Below are 16,701 nucleotides of genomic sequence, written 5' to 3'. Positions count from 1 at the left end.
AAAAAATCAATTTCAGAGAGGGAGTCTCCTCCCAAAAATATCAAAGAAGGTTTAAAAATTATTCTTGCTTTAGTGATAATTAAGTTGTTACTTTTAAATCATATAACAATCAAATTTCATGAATAAACCTGTACACAAAGGGACATGTATAATTTTAAAAAAAACACATTATGAACCAAAATAATGATAAGTTTGTATGATTATAAAAAAAAACCAGTGACTATATTTCGTTCACCAGGTTCATGGAATAATGAGGTGTCCCATGCCGTAACAATTCGTCTGTTTTTGGTTGAATTGACGTTTAAAGATAAAATATATACGTTACCAGACTTTTTAAATACAATCGTCAAACTATAAATAGTTGCTCCTTCCACAGCACTACATGTTCGTAGTTATTATGCATGCATCTACTAAGTCAAGCGTCCAACATTGGATATCTGAGCCGACAACAAATGTTCTAAGTGCTCGAAAAAAGTTAACAAATTTACAGAATTTTACCTCGGGGCACGTGCCCATGATAATTTTTAACCCATCTGCTAACCCATGTGGGGCCCCTTCCCTTCTAGACACAAATTCATAACAATCTGCTTTCTCGCCGTGGTGCTGGTAAGTGGATAAGTACTGAGCCCGTCTAAAGGTCGCGGTGTGGAAAGAAGTTTAAGGTAAGATTATCGGTAATATGCTTTGAATGTCGAGTAAACATTCTTACTGTGCATCGTGATACGTTCTTTGATTAATAATATCCTGTGTTATCGTTTGAAGCTACTGTAGGTTGAATTAAAAATGCAATCTATACGCAGAGAGATGCATCGCATTCTAGCTTTCATCGACCATCAACATAGGCGCGGATCATGTGTATCTTAATTGTATGTACAATATGAGATTTTACAGTGCTCATTTTGATGTTTTGAATTTATGTATATGATTATTTAAGAATAGTGATAACTGACGCATGATAGGATGATAAACGGAAGTTAAACTTAAAAGAATATAATCCCGGCTCTAAAACTCTCTCATGATCAGGTTTTCCCATCTTCTCATTTGTTTGTTTGTTTTAATCTGATTTAATTACGCAGCAAGATCAGGAAAATCACCATCAACAAACTTAGACAGAGGAAGACTTGTCACAGATAACCAAGACCATTAAGTCCGTTTTTAAAAGTAAGTTGATTTATTTTTTTGGTCAGTGGTTCGTGTTGACAAAACCGATTGATGAAAGATTAAGGAATTGTCCTCTGACCATTCACACCGTAGTGAAGTGGACAAACCTGTTACGCTCTATTTGTAGCAGAAGACTGTCGCGACCAGTGTTAACAAATCGAACGGGGCCACAGTATGATTGTTAGCATGCTTTAGTGATAGAGCATTTGTATTCACTTGCTGTCCTACAACGTGTTTGCCGTAGGCAATAGAATATGTATTTAATTTTTTTAAATGTATCAAAATTGAAAACATTAAGGCCCGACTAAACTACGTCAAAAGATGAGTTTTAATCCTTTAATTGACCATAATATTTCAAAGGTAATGTGGTGATAGTGAGCATTTAAGAGGAATTGACCTTTGTGAAGAAAACTCTAACATAAAATGTGTATTATTCATTCAGATTTTTATCTGGGTGAGTAAATGATGTATTAGTACCAAACGCGTTTCACAGCACAATGATTAAAGCGGTTTTTTTAACGTGTTAAGTGTTGTTATCAGCCGGTCTTATTACAGAGAAATATTTTAATGTGCTGCATATATAATTATAAATTCTCTGCTTTTATTTAAATTGGAGAAAATTTAGATTATAGGGTATCCATCCACATGAAAATACAAAAAAAAAAACCCACTGTATCGCAATCACATACTAGTATTTTGTACCCATATTTATTGTACTGAATCTTGTCGGGCATATTTAACTCAAATCTTCTGAAAATTTCTTCGGTATTCACTTGATCTTATCACTCCACCAGCCCAGCTGATATTCTTAAAAGTGTGCTAGAACAAAATCTACACAGTACCCCGTAAGTGCCACTTCTAGTTCAGGGATCACAAACATTTTCCATGGATCACTATTGAAATATATCTACCGAGTGATTTTCCCTTTTTTTCTTACGAAATCTGTTGTGATTCATAACTATATAATAGAAACTGACAGGACTGAAATCTAAACATCTCAAACGATCCAGTTCTAACCAGTTTATTGATCGGTTGAAACCTTCAGCAACCTAAGAAATATCACAGGCTGCACGAAATAATCATGATGATGTCAGATAAGATGACTTGGCTATTTCTTTTACTAGTATCTAACGTATTGTTATTTAAATTTAGTTACTTTTTCCTATATTTTCGATATTTTTTATCTGTTAAAAAATATGTAAATATAAGCAATAAAATGTTTTCTTCGATGATTTATTCGGGTTAAGAAATAGAATGTAGCGATCATTGCAGAAATCTTTTTCTGCAATCCCGTTACCTTCATATGTTCTACAAAAATCAACATAGAAATCATTTCATTGTTTAAATATATATGTTCGCAACCTATTTGAGGGATGTATGGGGAAAATTTATATTGAACCCCCTTTGAGCTTCATTTCTTGTTGGAGTAGGGTTCCAAGGTATCAAATGGCCACAAAATATTACACCCCCCTTCCTATTCCTCCCATCCCAAGTTCCTCTGATTTTCATTTTTTAATGATGAGGAGTTTCAAGATCGTATATGGTCACATAATATTGAAAGAGGGGTTAAAAGATATTTTGTGGCCGCGATGTATTGAACTCCCTCTGGGTTTTTTTCTTATTGGAAAGGGGGTTCAAGATATTTTATGTATACATGTATATGTGACTAATGTGGTCGTAAAAAATTGGACCTTCCACCCCATTTGATTTAGTTTCCTATTGGAGAAGGTGTTCGGGATATTACATAACCACAAAACTATTCTCTTCGATTTGAAATGGGGTTCAACCCTCAAATTTTTAATTTTAAGGTAATATTGCCGCAATACATTGAACTCCCCTCACAGTTTGTTTGGGTTTTTTTTTTTGGGGGGGGGGATATATTATAGATGGGATTCAAAATAGTATGGCTGCTAGATAATGGCATCGCCATATTCCCCATCAAGACATGCTATAGTAAATGAAAGAATAATGGTAAATTAATTGCACTCCTAATCTTTTCTTTTTTTTCCCAAAACATATAACTACTGTATTCCTCTTCAACACCTTCGCTGTTTGTGTCCTTCTTTTCGTAATATCTTGATTCCCATCCCAACAACGACTTGAAATTCAAAGGAGTTCGATATTTCGTAAAAAATAGTTTAAAAGCATTTGTCCAAAAGAAACGAAAATCAATGCAAAGGGGTTCAATATTTTGCATATACGTGTATAATATTTTGAACAACCTTTCCAATAGGATATGAATTTATTGGGGCTCAATATTTCACATGCATATTATTTTGAATCCTTTTTTCCCTCAAATTATTATTCACTATTTTGAACCCAGGTTCTATATTTCGTGTTATTAAATTAATATCGCGGAATAACAGATGAATAAATTATGAAACGAAAGGTGGGTTAAGAAGTTCTATATAGGAATATAAAGAGGAAACCCCCTTTTCATAATGTGTAATCAAATTGTCAAATAATCTTTAAAAATAGCTTTTTATTTTCCTGTAAGTAACACGTGCATTGAAGGAAGGAAATTACATGTAACAAGGAACGGGTTTAAATCACGGTGGCCCTCGGTTTCACATTTGTTAATTTTCTTTCTTAATATCATATATTTCCTTTCATCAGTAGTACTTTATATTCATTTCACTTCAATCATTATGGATATACCTGTATCCGTTAAAAATTTACCTGTGTGTTAATTAAAATACTTACTACGTTGAATATGCTACATTAACTATACACATCTACTTAGATCGAAACCAAATAATTTGGATAAATGGGAACCTATATTTTAGTACTAAAAATACATGTATATATTGGGGTTGATTAAACAATTGTAATTTTTACATTATATTTCAGACTAAACAACAAGGATGTAGGGCTGGTCTGTCTTTAGAGGTTCTCAATTCCATTCTAACTTCTTAATCAGGCCATGGCTGACCGCCGTACAGAGGAAAGGACAGAAATCAGTTATGCGCTTATCACTAATACGGATAATAAAGTTGAAGAAAAATCCTTCATGAAAAAAATTGACAAAACTTACAGAAAATCGAGAGTCTGTTCCCCGCTGAGGCAAGACGTATGTGGACAAAAAAAATCCAGGGATGGTCCGCGGTGTTTGGACCCGAAAAAAAGAACCGTAAACCAAGGGAATAAACCCCTTTACCATAAACTGAAAAATAGTACCGATGAAAAAAGATTGCAAACTTTGTGTTCTTCTGAAAAGACCCAATATCCTAAGAAAGTATCCTTTAATCAAGCAGTGTACCAAAAAACCTTTACAGTAAGCCCTGAACAATTTCAAACAGATTTTTCAAGTAATGATTACCAAACTTCTGAAAGTCAGAAACTGACACTGGACCCTAAATCTAGTCAGCTAGTACTGTCTATGTCCGGAAAGAGATCCAGAGTCGTGCAACCTGAACAAACAATGTTCTTTTCCTGTACCGACGAGCAGCTAGCTCTCCATACAATGCGATGCTCGATCTATTCCAGCCTTGGGGGTAGTTGGAGCATTATCAATCCTGATGAATGTAAGCGGGTTTGTTTCCAATGTTTCAATAAACAGAGGGTGGAAAAGTTTGACGATCTCACCCCAGGGGATCATATTGCAATCAACCGCGTTGCTGGATACGAACATCATGCTATTGTTATCGAGGTACATCCTAATTCAGAGGACAACACGCGGGGACTTCTCAGAGTAATTCATCGCAGTGCGCATGCGAAGACAGTTGTCAAAGGAATATTGTTGTGCATGATCACCATTGGCCAGTTTGGAAACCTAGCTTATTTACGGGAAGAAAACGTGAAATATAATCTGAAAAAGGATGACGTGTATATCATTCAATATAAAAACAAACCTTTTACGCGTTCGAAAATTATTAGACGAGCTCGTGCAGAAGTGGAAAGAGACGACACACAATTTAACATCGCCGCTGACAACTGCGAGCATTTTGCCAACTGGTGTGCAACGGGAGAATATTATAGTCACCAAATAGGGCTTATTAAAGGGGCTTTACAGAACTTGCTGTATTCAGACAATGAGGGATATAACAGGATGCTGAACTATCTCTCCGAGAATGGCTTGATGTGTGATGACTGTTTAAAAGAGGCTCGAAAAGTTCAAGAAAAATGTCGACTTAACCAAGCATAACTTAATATATAGTCCCTCATGAGCCCTCATGTGAGCTTTTCTGATCAACACTTTCCACGGTCTGTCGTTGGCGTTGGAAACATTGCACATTTTATATCCTTCAGAATATCTGGAGATATTTTAACCAAACAGGTCTTCTATACAGTTTGAAATGTTACAATTGAACAATCTTGATAAAATTAGTTCAAACCATGTTCTCCCAATCAATCAAAGAGCTCAGGAAATTAGAAAATTATATGAGAAAAAACTACTGAAAAATTTTATTCCCACGAATTTCTCTGCTTAAGATTGTATTTTTTGATTTACTGGGCAAATTTCATTAACAAATGTGACCCCGGGTCAATTAAGGCGCCGAGTTCATAAACGCATTTTTAAGCCTCTTTTAAAAGGTGCCTCACTACACCTTGAAATAGTTTCTCAAATCAGCAGAAAATAACTTGATTATGATAGAAAGCATGATGGATAAGAAGTATATATGTCAAATAGGCGAAAAAATGTGCAATTTTAGATAAAAAATGATATTTTCAAAAATTTCATTCAGTAAACAGAAACAAAAGCCCCAGGTGGATTCGAACTCATGACCTGCGTTTCACAAGCCTGATACTTTAACCACTGAGCTATGACGATATACATCTGAATCGATTAATATAAACAGTTAAACAAAACATTTAAATCGCCATCTTGTGATGTAGTGTCTTAAAAGGTATAAGTCTCGGTGTAGTGAAATACCTTAAAAATAGTAATATTACAAATGAAGTACTAGTATCTTGAGATGGTAAAAATACATAAAAATTTCAAACAAAGACCACATGCTCAATTATTGGCCAGAGGGGAAAAACTTAAAACTTTTCTTCCAAAGAACAGCATTGTATGATCTGTGATATATATAACTTGTTTTTTGATACTGCTCGTTTGTCAGACGAGATATTTACCATAATGAAAATGGTGATTTCCAACAGGAAACTTTAATTTTTCTTCTTTGATTTTTTTCAATTCTTCACCGGAGTAAAAATATCTACCTTTGGAAATTTAAACCCTGATAGGATATGAACCCTTCAGGGTTTTGAAGTCTAATAGGGATTTTTTTTCATAAAGGAAAACTACTTAATTTATCAGTATCGAATTAAATTCCTCTAGGAATTACTTTTAAACCTTTGGGAAATGAAATTCCTGTATGATTATTAAAAAAGGGATTTTCTATTTATAATTTAGGAATAAATCAAATATTTCTCTACCGGAACTATTATAATCTTTCTATGGTATACCATTAGGAATACAAATGAATTGATGAGGTGCAAAAATGGCATTTTGGTACTTTGATAATTTTTTTGACTGTTGCTTATAGTTTAGCAATGTGTCCCATAGGTCTCTTTTTTAAGACTCTTTTTCAAAAATTGATTCAATGTTTATGCATGATATCCACCTGCAATATGTGTTCACTATATTTAATACTCTCTTTTTTTTTTTTTAATAAAAAAAATCTCAATCTACGTTTATATGCCTGAAAATCTTTTTTCAAAATTGCTTATTTTTTATCGAAATATTTTAATTTAATTTAGATTTAAAGGCGTATTGAACAAAAATGATACTTTTTTTTGTTTTTATATGTACTGGTGTGATAAATAAATGGTAATTTGAACTGTGATAAATAAATGGTAATTTGAACTGTTGTCTTCAAACTTATTTTAATTAAGCTCACCTGAACTGTAGATTCAAGTTAGTTGTGAATTCAAACCTTACGTGTGCCATGTTAAAAATTATATTGACACCAGGGTAAATACATGTCAATATCGTTATAGACATCAGCTGTTGACTCTTTTTTCTTTATTAATACTAGACTTTGACCCGTGCGTGCACGGGTTGACATTGTATATGAGATCGGACATCTACGAAATAGATACATCGACACACCGTATTGTTGCCATTTACATAACGAAGCTTTAAGCCTACAATGATGCTATTAATTTCTCTACACTCTGCTTAGTTAGAATAATCTAACTGTGTCTCGGGACAGGCCCAATACCACGGTAAAAATGCCTTCAATATACCCGTAATGTAGCAAAAAATTGTAGAATCGCTCCGAAACGATTTTGGAGAAAATTAACGAAGCTGCATTGAAAATATAACAGTCAAATTATTCATAATAAACCATTTTGAGGCTGTAAATACGTTTCATCTAAAAACTTAATTCATATTAATGAAGAATTCAACATTTTCTCCAGCAACGTTTTTCATCCGCTTCGGGTTGATATTCGGAACTATCGGGATTTTTCATATTAAATGCACTGAGTTAGAGTTACCTCACTTATTTCCTTTGATGAACAGTATATATATATGACAAATGTTCAGTGAAAATTTACACGTATTTGTAACATCGTTTCTGAGTTTATCCATGCAAATGTGCAATTGTGGAAACAAAAACTAAAGAGCCTCCTGTGATTTAGCGTGAATGTAATGCGCATGCGCAAGATTGTAAAATCCGAAAAATCCATATGAGTTCCAGATTTTTAAAAGGAATTTTCGTTGATTATAAAATAGCGAAGATTGATTGAGAAAAAATAAAACCAAATTCATTTGGTAATCTTCAAGTGCAAATAATTTTTAAATTATATAAGTACTCTTCCGATTTCTCGTTATTAAAGCTCAACAATTCGAGTCTATTATTTTAATATTGAAGTATAGATGAAATACAATAATTTGAGTTTTTTTTTTTTACAATTATTCAAAAATACTTTGTTTATTTTTAACTTTTAAGTTTTAGTGTATATATATCTTTTATTTTAAATCTTCTTTTGTTGAAATTTGGTAACTTTCACTCAAATAATAATCCCCTTTCCTATAGCTCCTTTATGAGACAAAAAAGTTTTACGTCAATGCTTTGAATTTGTCTTCATATGCTAAAACTTCAAAGCGCATGTACAATGGAACTGTGAACAAAAATCTTTTTATCGATATTAACTTAAGGTGAAATTACTAAATATTCCGTTTACTCTTTAAAAAAAAAATAAAAGATAACATAATGGCGTTCATATGTATTTTTTAATCAAATTCAATGACATGCTCAGACAAACATATGTTAAAGGATGACATTCCAAAATATATGAAAACGGCCCCTTTTATTACAATAAATTGTGATTAGTGTTGATAGCTTGGATCGTTTTATTGTAATGATTGACTCATTACCGATGATTTTGTACACCTTGCATCAGTGAACTTCGTTTTACAGTACACCTTTTAAAATAGTTTTATTTTCTTATAAAGTCATTTTTGTGTTCTCAGGTTGGGTTCTCAAAAAATATTTATATTTCAGAACAGCCTGTGGAGCTAGCACATCCAATAACCAAAACTAAATCAGTACAATTTTTCATCTAATACCCCCAAACACTATGTACCCACTCCCGCTATAAGGGAATTCCATCATCTAATACCCCCAAACACTATACCTACTCCCGCTATTAGGAAATTCCATCATCTAATCCCCTTAAACACTATACCCACTCCCGCTATTAGGGAATTCCATCATCTAATACCCCCAAACACTATACCCACTCCCGCTATAAGGGAATTCCATCATCTAATACCCCCAAACACTATACCTACTCCCGCTATTAGGAAATTCCATCATCTAATCCCCTTAAACACTAAACCCACTCCCGCTATTAGGGAATTCCATCATCTAATACCCCCAAACACTATACCCACTCCCGGTATAAGGGAATTCCATCATCTAATACCCCCAAACACTATACCTACTCCCGCTATTAGAAAATTCCATCAATTAATACCCCCAAACACTAAACCCACTCCCGCTATAAGGGAATTCCATCATCTAATACCCCCAAACACTATACCCACTCCCGCTTTTAGGGAATTCTGTCATCTCATACCCCCAAACACTATACCTACTCCCGGTATTAGGGAATTCCGTCATCTAATAACCTCAAACACCATACCCACTCCCGCTATTAGGGAAATCCGTCATCTAATACCCCCAAACACTATTACCACTCCCGGTTTTAGGGAATTCCATCATCTAATACCCCAAAACACTATACCCACTCCCGCTATAAGGGAATTCCATCATCTAATACCCCCAAACACTATACCCACTCCCGCTTTTAGGGAATTCTGTCATCTTATACCCCCAAACAATATACCTACTCCCGGTATTAGGGAATTCCGTCATCTAATAACCTCAAACACCATACCCAATCCCGCCATTAAATCACCTTATTCTTTTTAACAGAATAATTGTGGTGGTAAATAGACAGTATTTCCATTCATTCAAGTTTGAGAAATACTGCAGTTTTAATTTAACAAAAATAGTTCCATCGAAATATTTTATTTTGTAGTCGTCAGACATTTTTTGATTTACTATTGATACGCATAATGATAGGGCTTTCTTCTCATATTATTAGTACCTTTGCTGAATATATGTACTGGATATATAACACATTTGAGACAGCGAAAATCTATCCTATTATCTTTGTACAGACGTGATTTGAAGGTGGAAAAAGTCACTCAAATTAACAGGAATGTTTTTGATAATGAAAGATATAATGATAAATAAACTGTTCAATTGTCAAATAAAGGAAAAATTTGATGTTTGGTGATAAAAAATGAATATCTTAAATAATGTTTCCAGTTAGTAACAACAAAAGACCCCGCGGGATTCGAACTCGGGATGTATGGATATCAAGTCGAATACTTCATCCACTCGGCTATAGAGTAAGTTACATGTTTCGGTCCATAAAATCCTTTCAAGAAAAGGAAATATCGTTTCGATCAGCGGTCAGCCATTTTGTGATTATGTGTTATTCCATCTTTTAAGTACTTGAGACAGTTTTATTTTCAAAGATATCATTCCAAGTTATTTGTTAATATTATACTGATACTGACAACCTTAAAGGAGCATGGTCACGATTTTGGTCAAATTTCATTCAATTTCAATGCTTTATGAATGTATTTCTAATGATCAAGTGAAATTTGAGAGTCAGTCGTAGAGTTATGAGCAAGATACAAGGCTCACATGTCTTTGTCATGTAAACATGGCTCGTGCCCTGTTTTTGTTTACATAGGTTCAATACATCAGTAAAAAAATTTCAAGCTGGTTTGTCTATCTTCTTTGATCACATGTTTATCCCAATATACGGTGGATATCACTCATGGGATAAATTTTTGATATTCCACTGTGTGTTCTTACGCCACGTGACGTCATAGTTAATCATTACGTAGGTTTAGACGGTTGGTTGACGTAGAATGAAAAAGTAAATAATTAATTCAGTTGAGGGGTGTTGAGAGAAACATTTAATGTTGTTTCATTTATTTGTCATGAATTCATAAAAAAAATGTTCGAAAATGAATGTCTGTTAGTTAAACTTCAAAGAACTTTTTTTCCATGCGTAACGTTGTTGACGTTGTTGTAAATAATGTGTTGTGTGGCTCTGAATCACAATTTTTACAGAAAAAGTTCGGATTAACAAAATACTCGGTAAAACATGTGATAAAAAGAATCTCTCATGATTTGCGATGGTTTATGATTTTATCCAACTCGTTGTGTGTTTTCTATCCCCTCGCCAAGGCTCGGGGATAGAAAACACACAACTCGTTGGATAAAAATCATATACCATTGCAAATCATGAGAGATCCTATATATTCATATTAAGCATAAATAAACAGTTTTTAACGTTTAACACATTCATTTTAGGTCTAAACTGGAATTTTCATTTCAGCAAAAGCTTTGTTTACAAGCAAAGAATTGTAAGCTCTGCAACTCGCTTAAAACTCAACAAATGATACTATAAAAAACATTTTGGTTGCCTATTAAAAATGCCTTACTGAAGCACTGTAAACATTAAATTCGGAAAAACAATTTTTGACTAAAATCGTAACCATACCCCTTTAAAAGATAAATTTTAGATTTAAAAAAAAACAGATACCGGCAACACAACAGTGTTTAAAGTTTTTGTAAGACAGTAATTAAGAGAATGGCTTAGAATTTTGTAGGAATGTCAGAATATTGGTGATTCAATGTCAGTTTTATACAGTTGATGTGGTGACAGTCTCTCAGAAAGTATCACAGGGACCAAGCCCGTTTTAACATTAATTTCAATGTAACCATAAATAAAGAAAGGGGTCGAACTCTGACCCAGATAAAAAAAACTACCAGCTCGCTTCAAAAGCCTAATTATAAATCAATTATTTTTAACAACACTTGCAATATGCATGTTTTTTTCAGAAAAGTAATGTCTAAGATACGCTCATGCCGAATTTCAAGTTGATGGGTCTTAAAATAGTGGAGATATACGTCATTATTCTCTCGAAGTCACCAGTTTATTTTTATTTACTCGGACATTAACCGGTCCAGGGCTCACGATGGGATTTTGCCTCTGACAACAGCAGTAATTGCAACAAGTAGAGAAACATTCGCACTAATCTTTTAAAATCTCACATCAAATGCACTTACATGTACATCCTTAAATTCCGATAAAATTCCTTAACCCTCTGGCTGCGACGTTATTGAACAGAAAACTTTACGTCACTGCGACATTAAAAACGACGTCATAAGTTTTTGACGTTTTTACGCGGGATTTTCTTAAAGTTCAAGGAATATAACAAGTGCGCGTTCTATTGCAAAGTGCGGATTACAATGCCGTAATTTTTTACGTGTCTTTTCCACTAATTTTCCAAGATTTCATAACTGTATCCTTGGATTTATTGCAGTTGCCCAGAAGCAGAAGCAGCATTTGTTTGATACATAATTATAAAAGATCATAAATGCATGTGAGGCTTAATAATTATATAAACTTACAGTATTCTCAATTTTAATGAAAGCAGTAATAGGTTACAATAAAAAGAAGATCAGAAAAGGATGGCTGCGATGATCGCCGCATTTTGGGTCCTTTTTCGGTCATTCTTGTTGCGTTAATTCTTTTTTTAAAAGTTTGGTGAAATTCCAATAGAAGTTTATTGTCATAATGGTTTTAAACTGCATTTCAATAAATTGAATCTTTTTTTCCCTCTTACTGGTCTGCAAATATCTGGGATTTAGACTTGTCTGCTTTTGATTGAAGAGAAGAATCATAAATATGCATGGAGGGTGGAACTAATATTGTGATGAGTGGTCTAAATTTAGAGTTGCGGGACTATAATCACAAGTTACATTGACTTAGAAATCACGTGGTGAATAATACATTGTAACTGGTCAGAGAATACCGTTTACAACAGAGAACGCGAGCACAAGAAGAAACAGTGTTTCAATAGTCACTGTGATCATTACATATAAAGCGGACTGTTTTTTATGTTGTTAGAAAATAAAACTTTGTTTTTGCTAAGATATTTGGTTATAGTAAAAAAAATATTTTTTTTATTTAAAAAAGTATCGTGTAGCACAATTGAAAATTGAATTATTCTTACCTTTAAAGTAGCGGAAACGGACCAAATTTTCAAATCTTATTTGGAGTGTATTGTTTGAAATTGCTTGAAAATTACAAGTAACGATTGATATGATAAATGCAACATTATAATTGACCATTTTTAGGATATACATGTATCACTCCCAAACGTTCTCCAATACCCAAATATGATGTAGATTTTGATAAAATGTTGCAACTTAATTCAATCGGCAGTTTAAAATAAAGAAATTTGACCATTAAAAGTTCTAAAATGGGACGGACAAAATCTTTTGAATTTATTGATAAAAAAGACTATGAATATGAATAAAATATCATGTAACTTGGGTGCATTTTCTTAGAATGAAAAATCCAACGTTAGCTACAAACATTACCTTAACAGAACACAGTGCCCATCTTTCAAAGTCAAGGGTTTCTGATCCGCTCCGCTTCTCACAAAGAGGCAGAGCGGATCTGAAACCCTTGACTTGGGAAGAAGCACAGTGCCTAGCGTAGATAAACAGCTTTTTGAAATTTGATTCCTTCACCTTTTTGTTTTTTGCAATTGACTTCCGACTTCCGACACGTTGTTGGATCTACTTAGAATATCAGGCCATCATTATCTCGCAATTTGTCGGACAAGCAGATTAATATTGACTTAAAACATATTGATAGCTCAGTTTTAGTCTTTTGCATGGGAATTACATGTATGCTGCGATATTTTAAACAAATATATATAGAAAAATAATCAAACATCCCTAAAAACTATTCACTTTACGTTTTATCAAAATTTAAGCCCAATAATTCATGGTTTCGTTCGTGGAAATCTTCTGATTATGGTGTTTTCTATTTGATTCTTGTATTTACATGAAAATAACTAGATTGATGTAAAATTGTTTTTGATGGATATCTAGGTTTTTAAAAATGTTCATCAATAATTTTATTGAAAAGCGTGGACAAATGTGTAACTGTTTTCTATTACAATAGCATTGCGTCAATATGGTACTTTATATATATACTTTATATATAGTATCAACACAGATCGTTTCGTACATGTAATAAGTCTGCGCAGTGAACCCGATAATCTTTACCGAAAACTATGATAGATTACAAGGCCACTGTCTTTTATATGCAAGAACATAATATGTTTATACATGTATAATAACTGTACGTTTTTTGATGAGGCTTTTTTGTCTTTGACAAAGTATTTTAAATGTATCTTTATACATTTGTTGAAGAACAATCATGAGATATTCTCAAGCATGTAAACAAAAGATTCTTAGAAAATATACAAAATCCGATATCATTTCTTGTTGAATCAACCAATTTGTCTTTGTATGAGTTTTTTTTAGAGGGGGGAGGGGTGGTGGTTACATCTATATAGATCTAGATCAAAGTGCACAGACACTACATATCACTCTTAGAATTTCGCATGGCTGCATCTCATCAGAGACAGATTCAGAACACAAAAACAATAAGGGTTTACAACTACGATTCCCCATTCAGAGAAAATTCTGAGAGAGAGAGAGAGAGAGAGAGAGAGAGAGAGACAGACAGAAAGAGAGAGACAGAGAGAGAAAGAGAGAGAGAGAGAGAGAGAGAGAGAGAGAGAGAGAGAGAATTCGCAGCCCCTTAATTTATTAGAATATACCAATTGTTTACCGTCCATATCATTTCTTTGGCATTGTGCATTTTTTATGTACATCCTTTCCTTTTAATTACATTTATGCAACTGTTACACAGTATACAAACGTAGTTTTTTCCAAGTATAAATCTTTATTCTTGATAATTTCTTAATTTTACTGGACTTATGCATGTAGTGTTATACTGTGAAAAATACTGGATTATTTAATCTTGTTAAAGGATATAGTGTCTGATATCTGGCCAAAAAAATCCTTTAAAATCAAATGTTTCGAAACATGTTAACATCTTATTTCGCCGTGTATATATAGTATATAAAGTATCTACTAACAGCGATTTGCCAGTTCGTCTTTGTTTTTTTAAAACAATCTAATTAAGTCTCAGATTTACTTAAAATTGTTGGTTTTTTTCTACATAAAATACGTCTTTTGTACTTTCGTTCATGTGTGCTTGCTATGGCTGTTTCATGCACCACGATCGTTTGATGTCATGATGAAAACTTGCATTGCCCTTCTATTAGGTTCAAAAATTATATTGAACATAAACTACGAAAACTAAGTAATTAAACACATCGGAATACTTTAATTTCCGACTACATGTGTATATGTGATTTAAATATTTGTAGATGTTTATTATCGAATTAAAAGCTGTATTTTCGTTAATTATTTTTAAATCTTAGGGTTAAGCACTGGACTAGTATAATAGGTATAGCACTAGCAATAATAATAATGTCCTTAATATGGCAATTATATAATTGAAGAAGTTGCTTGCAAAATGTTAACCACATTTAAACATCAACGTATGTGATCAATTGTGAAAGTAAACCTTTCAAGAAATAAATTATATACGTAGTAAATCAATACCTTTATTCTGTTTTTACTTTGTTGACAATTGTTTAAAAAACACCACTGCTACAAATTAAATGAGTACATTTCCAGTGAGAATTTGTAAGCATGTATTGTGTATTTAAGGGATCTCCAAATCCAGTGCCTAGCGTGCTATATAATTATATACGGTCAAAATGATGATAGTCGTTTAATTATTTACTAAAGTAATATCTGAAAAAGAATACGTAGATTTAATGACACCCCCCCCCCCTCTTAAAACAATTTTTTTCTCAAAAATTTTCAAATTAATTTTGAAAGTTGTGCTTTATATCTAAAGTGGATGAATGTACATAATTGTTCAAGTATGTGTACAGGTAGGAGTATCTATGTACAAATAAACCATCACAAAATCATTGCATGACGGCCAAGAAGACATCCAATAATACATGTGTTTGTATATATGGTTAGTATGTTTGAAAGTTTCTACAAGACATAATTTATGTCAGAAAGAATCGATGATGGATCGATTTCTCCATTTATTTCCTTCAAAACTTTCTTACAATTGATTCTCGCAAAATTTATATCAGACTTCTACCAGGGTCTCATATGCATACATGTACTTTTAGAAAATCTTAGATAGGAAAACTTCGAGTACGGCACTAAAGAAAAATCGTTTCTGAAAACGATCTGATGACTTGCAAATACCGCTAGTCAACATGGAAAACCATACTCTGCATTTTGTTTCATAGCAGAGGAATAACACTTTCATATCATTCAGATTAAAACTAAAAATGTGATTTATAGTGTGCATTCGGATATCGGTAATTTGTGTAATAATAAAATTATAATGTACTCTTACAATTTACGAGAAACTGCATGTATTAATCATTGTTTATTCTGATGAAGATCCGGGATGAGGGGGGGGGGGGGGGGGGGGTTGGAAAGGTAATGACGACTGAATAATTCAATTTTTGGTAATGGCGACTTAATAATTCATTTTTTTATTTTTTTTATTTTCTTGGTTTGTATGATGTGTTCATACTCATAACCGGGATAATTGAAAAGGAGAACGAAATGTATAGGTATGGTATATATACTTTAAACTTTCTTATTTTCGTGCGACTCCGTTTCACGAGAATCGCAAGAAGCTCAAAGTCACAAATATATATCAGCTCAAACCAGTCTTTATTTTTATTTCACATTTGTCTGATATATAATCCACATTAAAGGGTGCATGAGTCTCGGAGATGATAACCGCAATAAAGTTTAAGCAATACGAGCTCTATTTTTTAGAATTTTATTTTGCTGTAAAAAGCTGCTAGTGCATATCTAACTTACATGTTAACTTTTATGATAAATAAGGTTTGAAAAAAAACATTGATTTTTGTCAGAGGAAAGATTTCTTTTTTCAGGAATAGACAGCAAATCAAATTTTGTACAGGACGACAAAAAATCAGTTATGCTCAAATTAAGCTTCTTAACGGCCTTTTCACACAAAAATATGGCTGAAAGATATTTAAAAACCCTGATATTTTAA

General features: G+C 33.1%; 1 long non-coding RNA gene across 3 annotated transcripts; it reads left to right on the top strand.

The window, feature by feature from the left end:
• Positions 1-442: 442 nt before the first annotated feature.
• LOC105317589 (uncharacterized) lies at positions 443-5,691 on the top strand. 3 transcript variants are annotated; one of them, XR_010710956.1, is made up of 4 exons: positions 443-662; positions 763-866; positions 1,077-1,161; positions 4,012-5,691. It is a non-coding gene; the product is annotated as an uncharacterized lncRNA (long non-coding RNA). The 3 variants fall into 3 exon arrangements; XR_010710955.1 differs by having other exon boundaries at positions 449-662; positions 801-866; XR_010710954.1 differs by lacking the exon at positions 763-866 and having other exon boundaries at positions 482-662.
• Positions 5,692-16,701: the final 11,010 nt, after the last annotated feature.

This window comes from Magallana gigas, chromosome 2 (genome assembly GCF_963853765.1).
Source record: "Magallana gigas chromosome 2, xbMagGiga1.1, whole genome shotgun sequence".
NCBI lineage: Eukaryota > Metazoa > Mollusca > Bivalvia > Ostreida > Ostreidae > Magallana > Magallana gigas.
The sequence above is the reverse complement of the archived record's forward strand: the minus strand, read 5'-3'. Positions and strand labels throughout refer to the sequence as shown.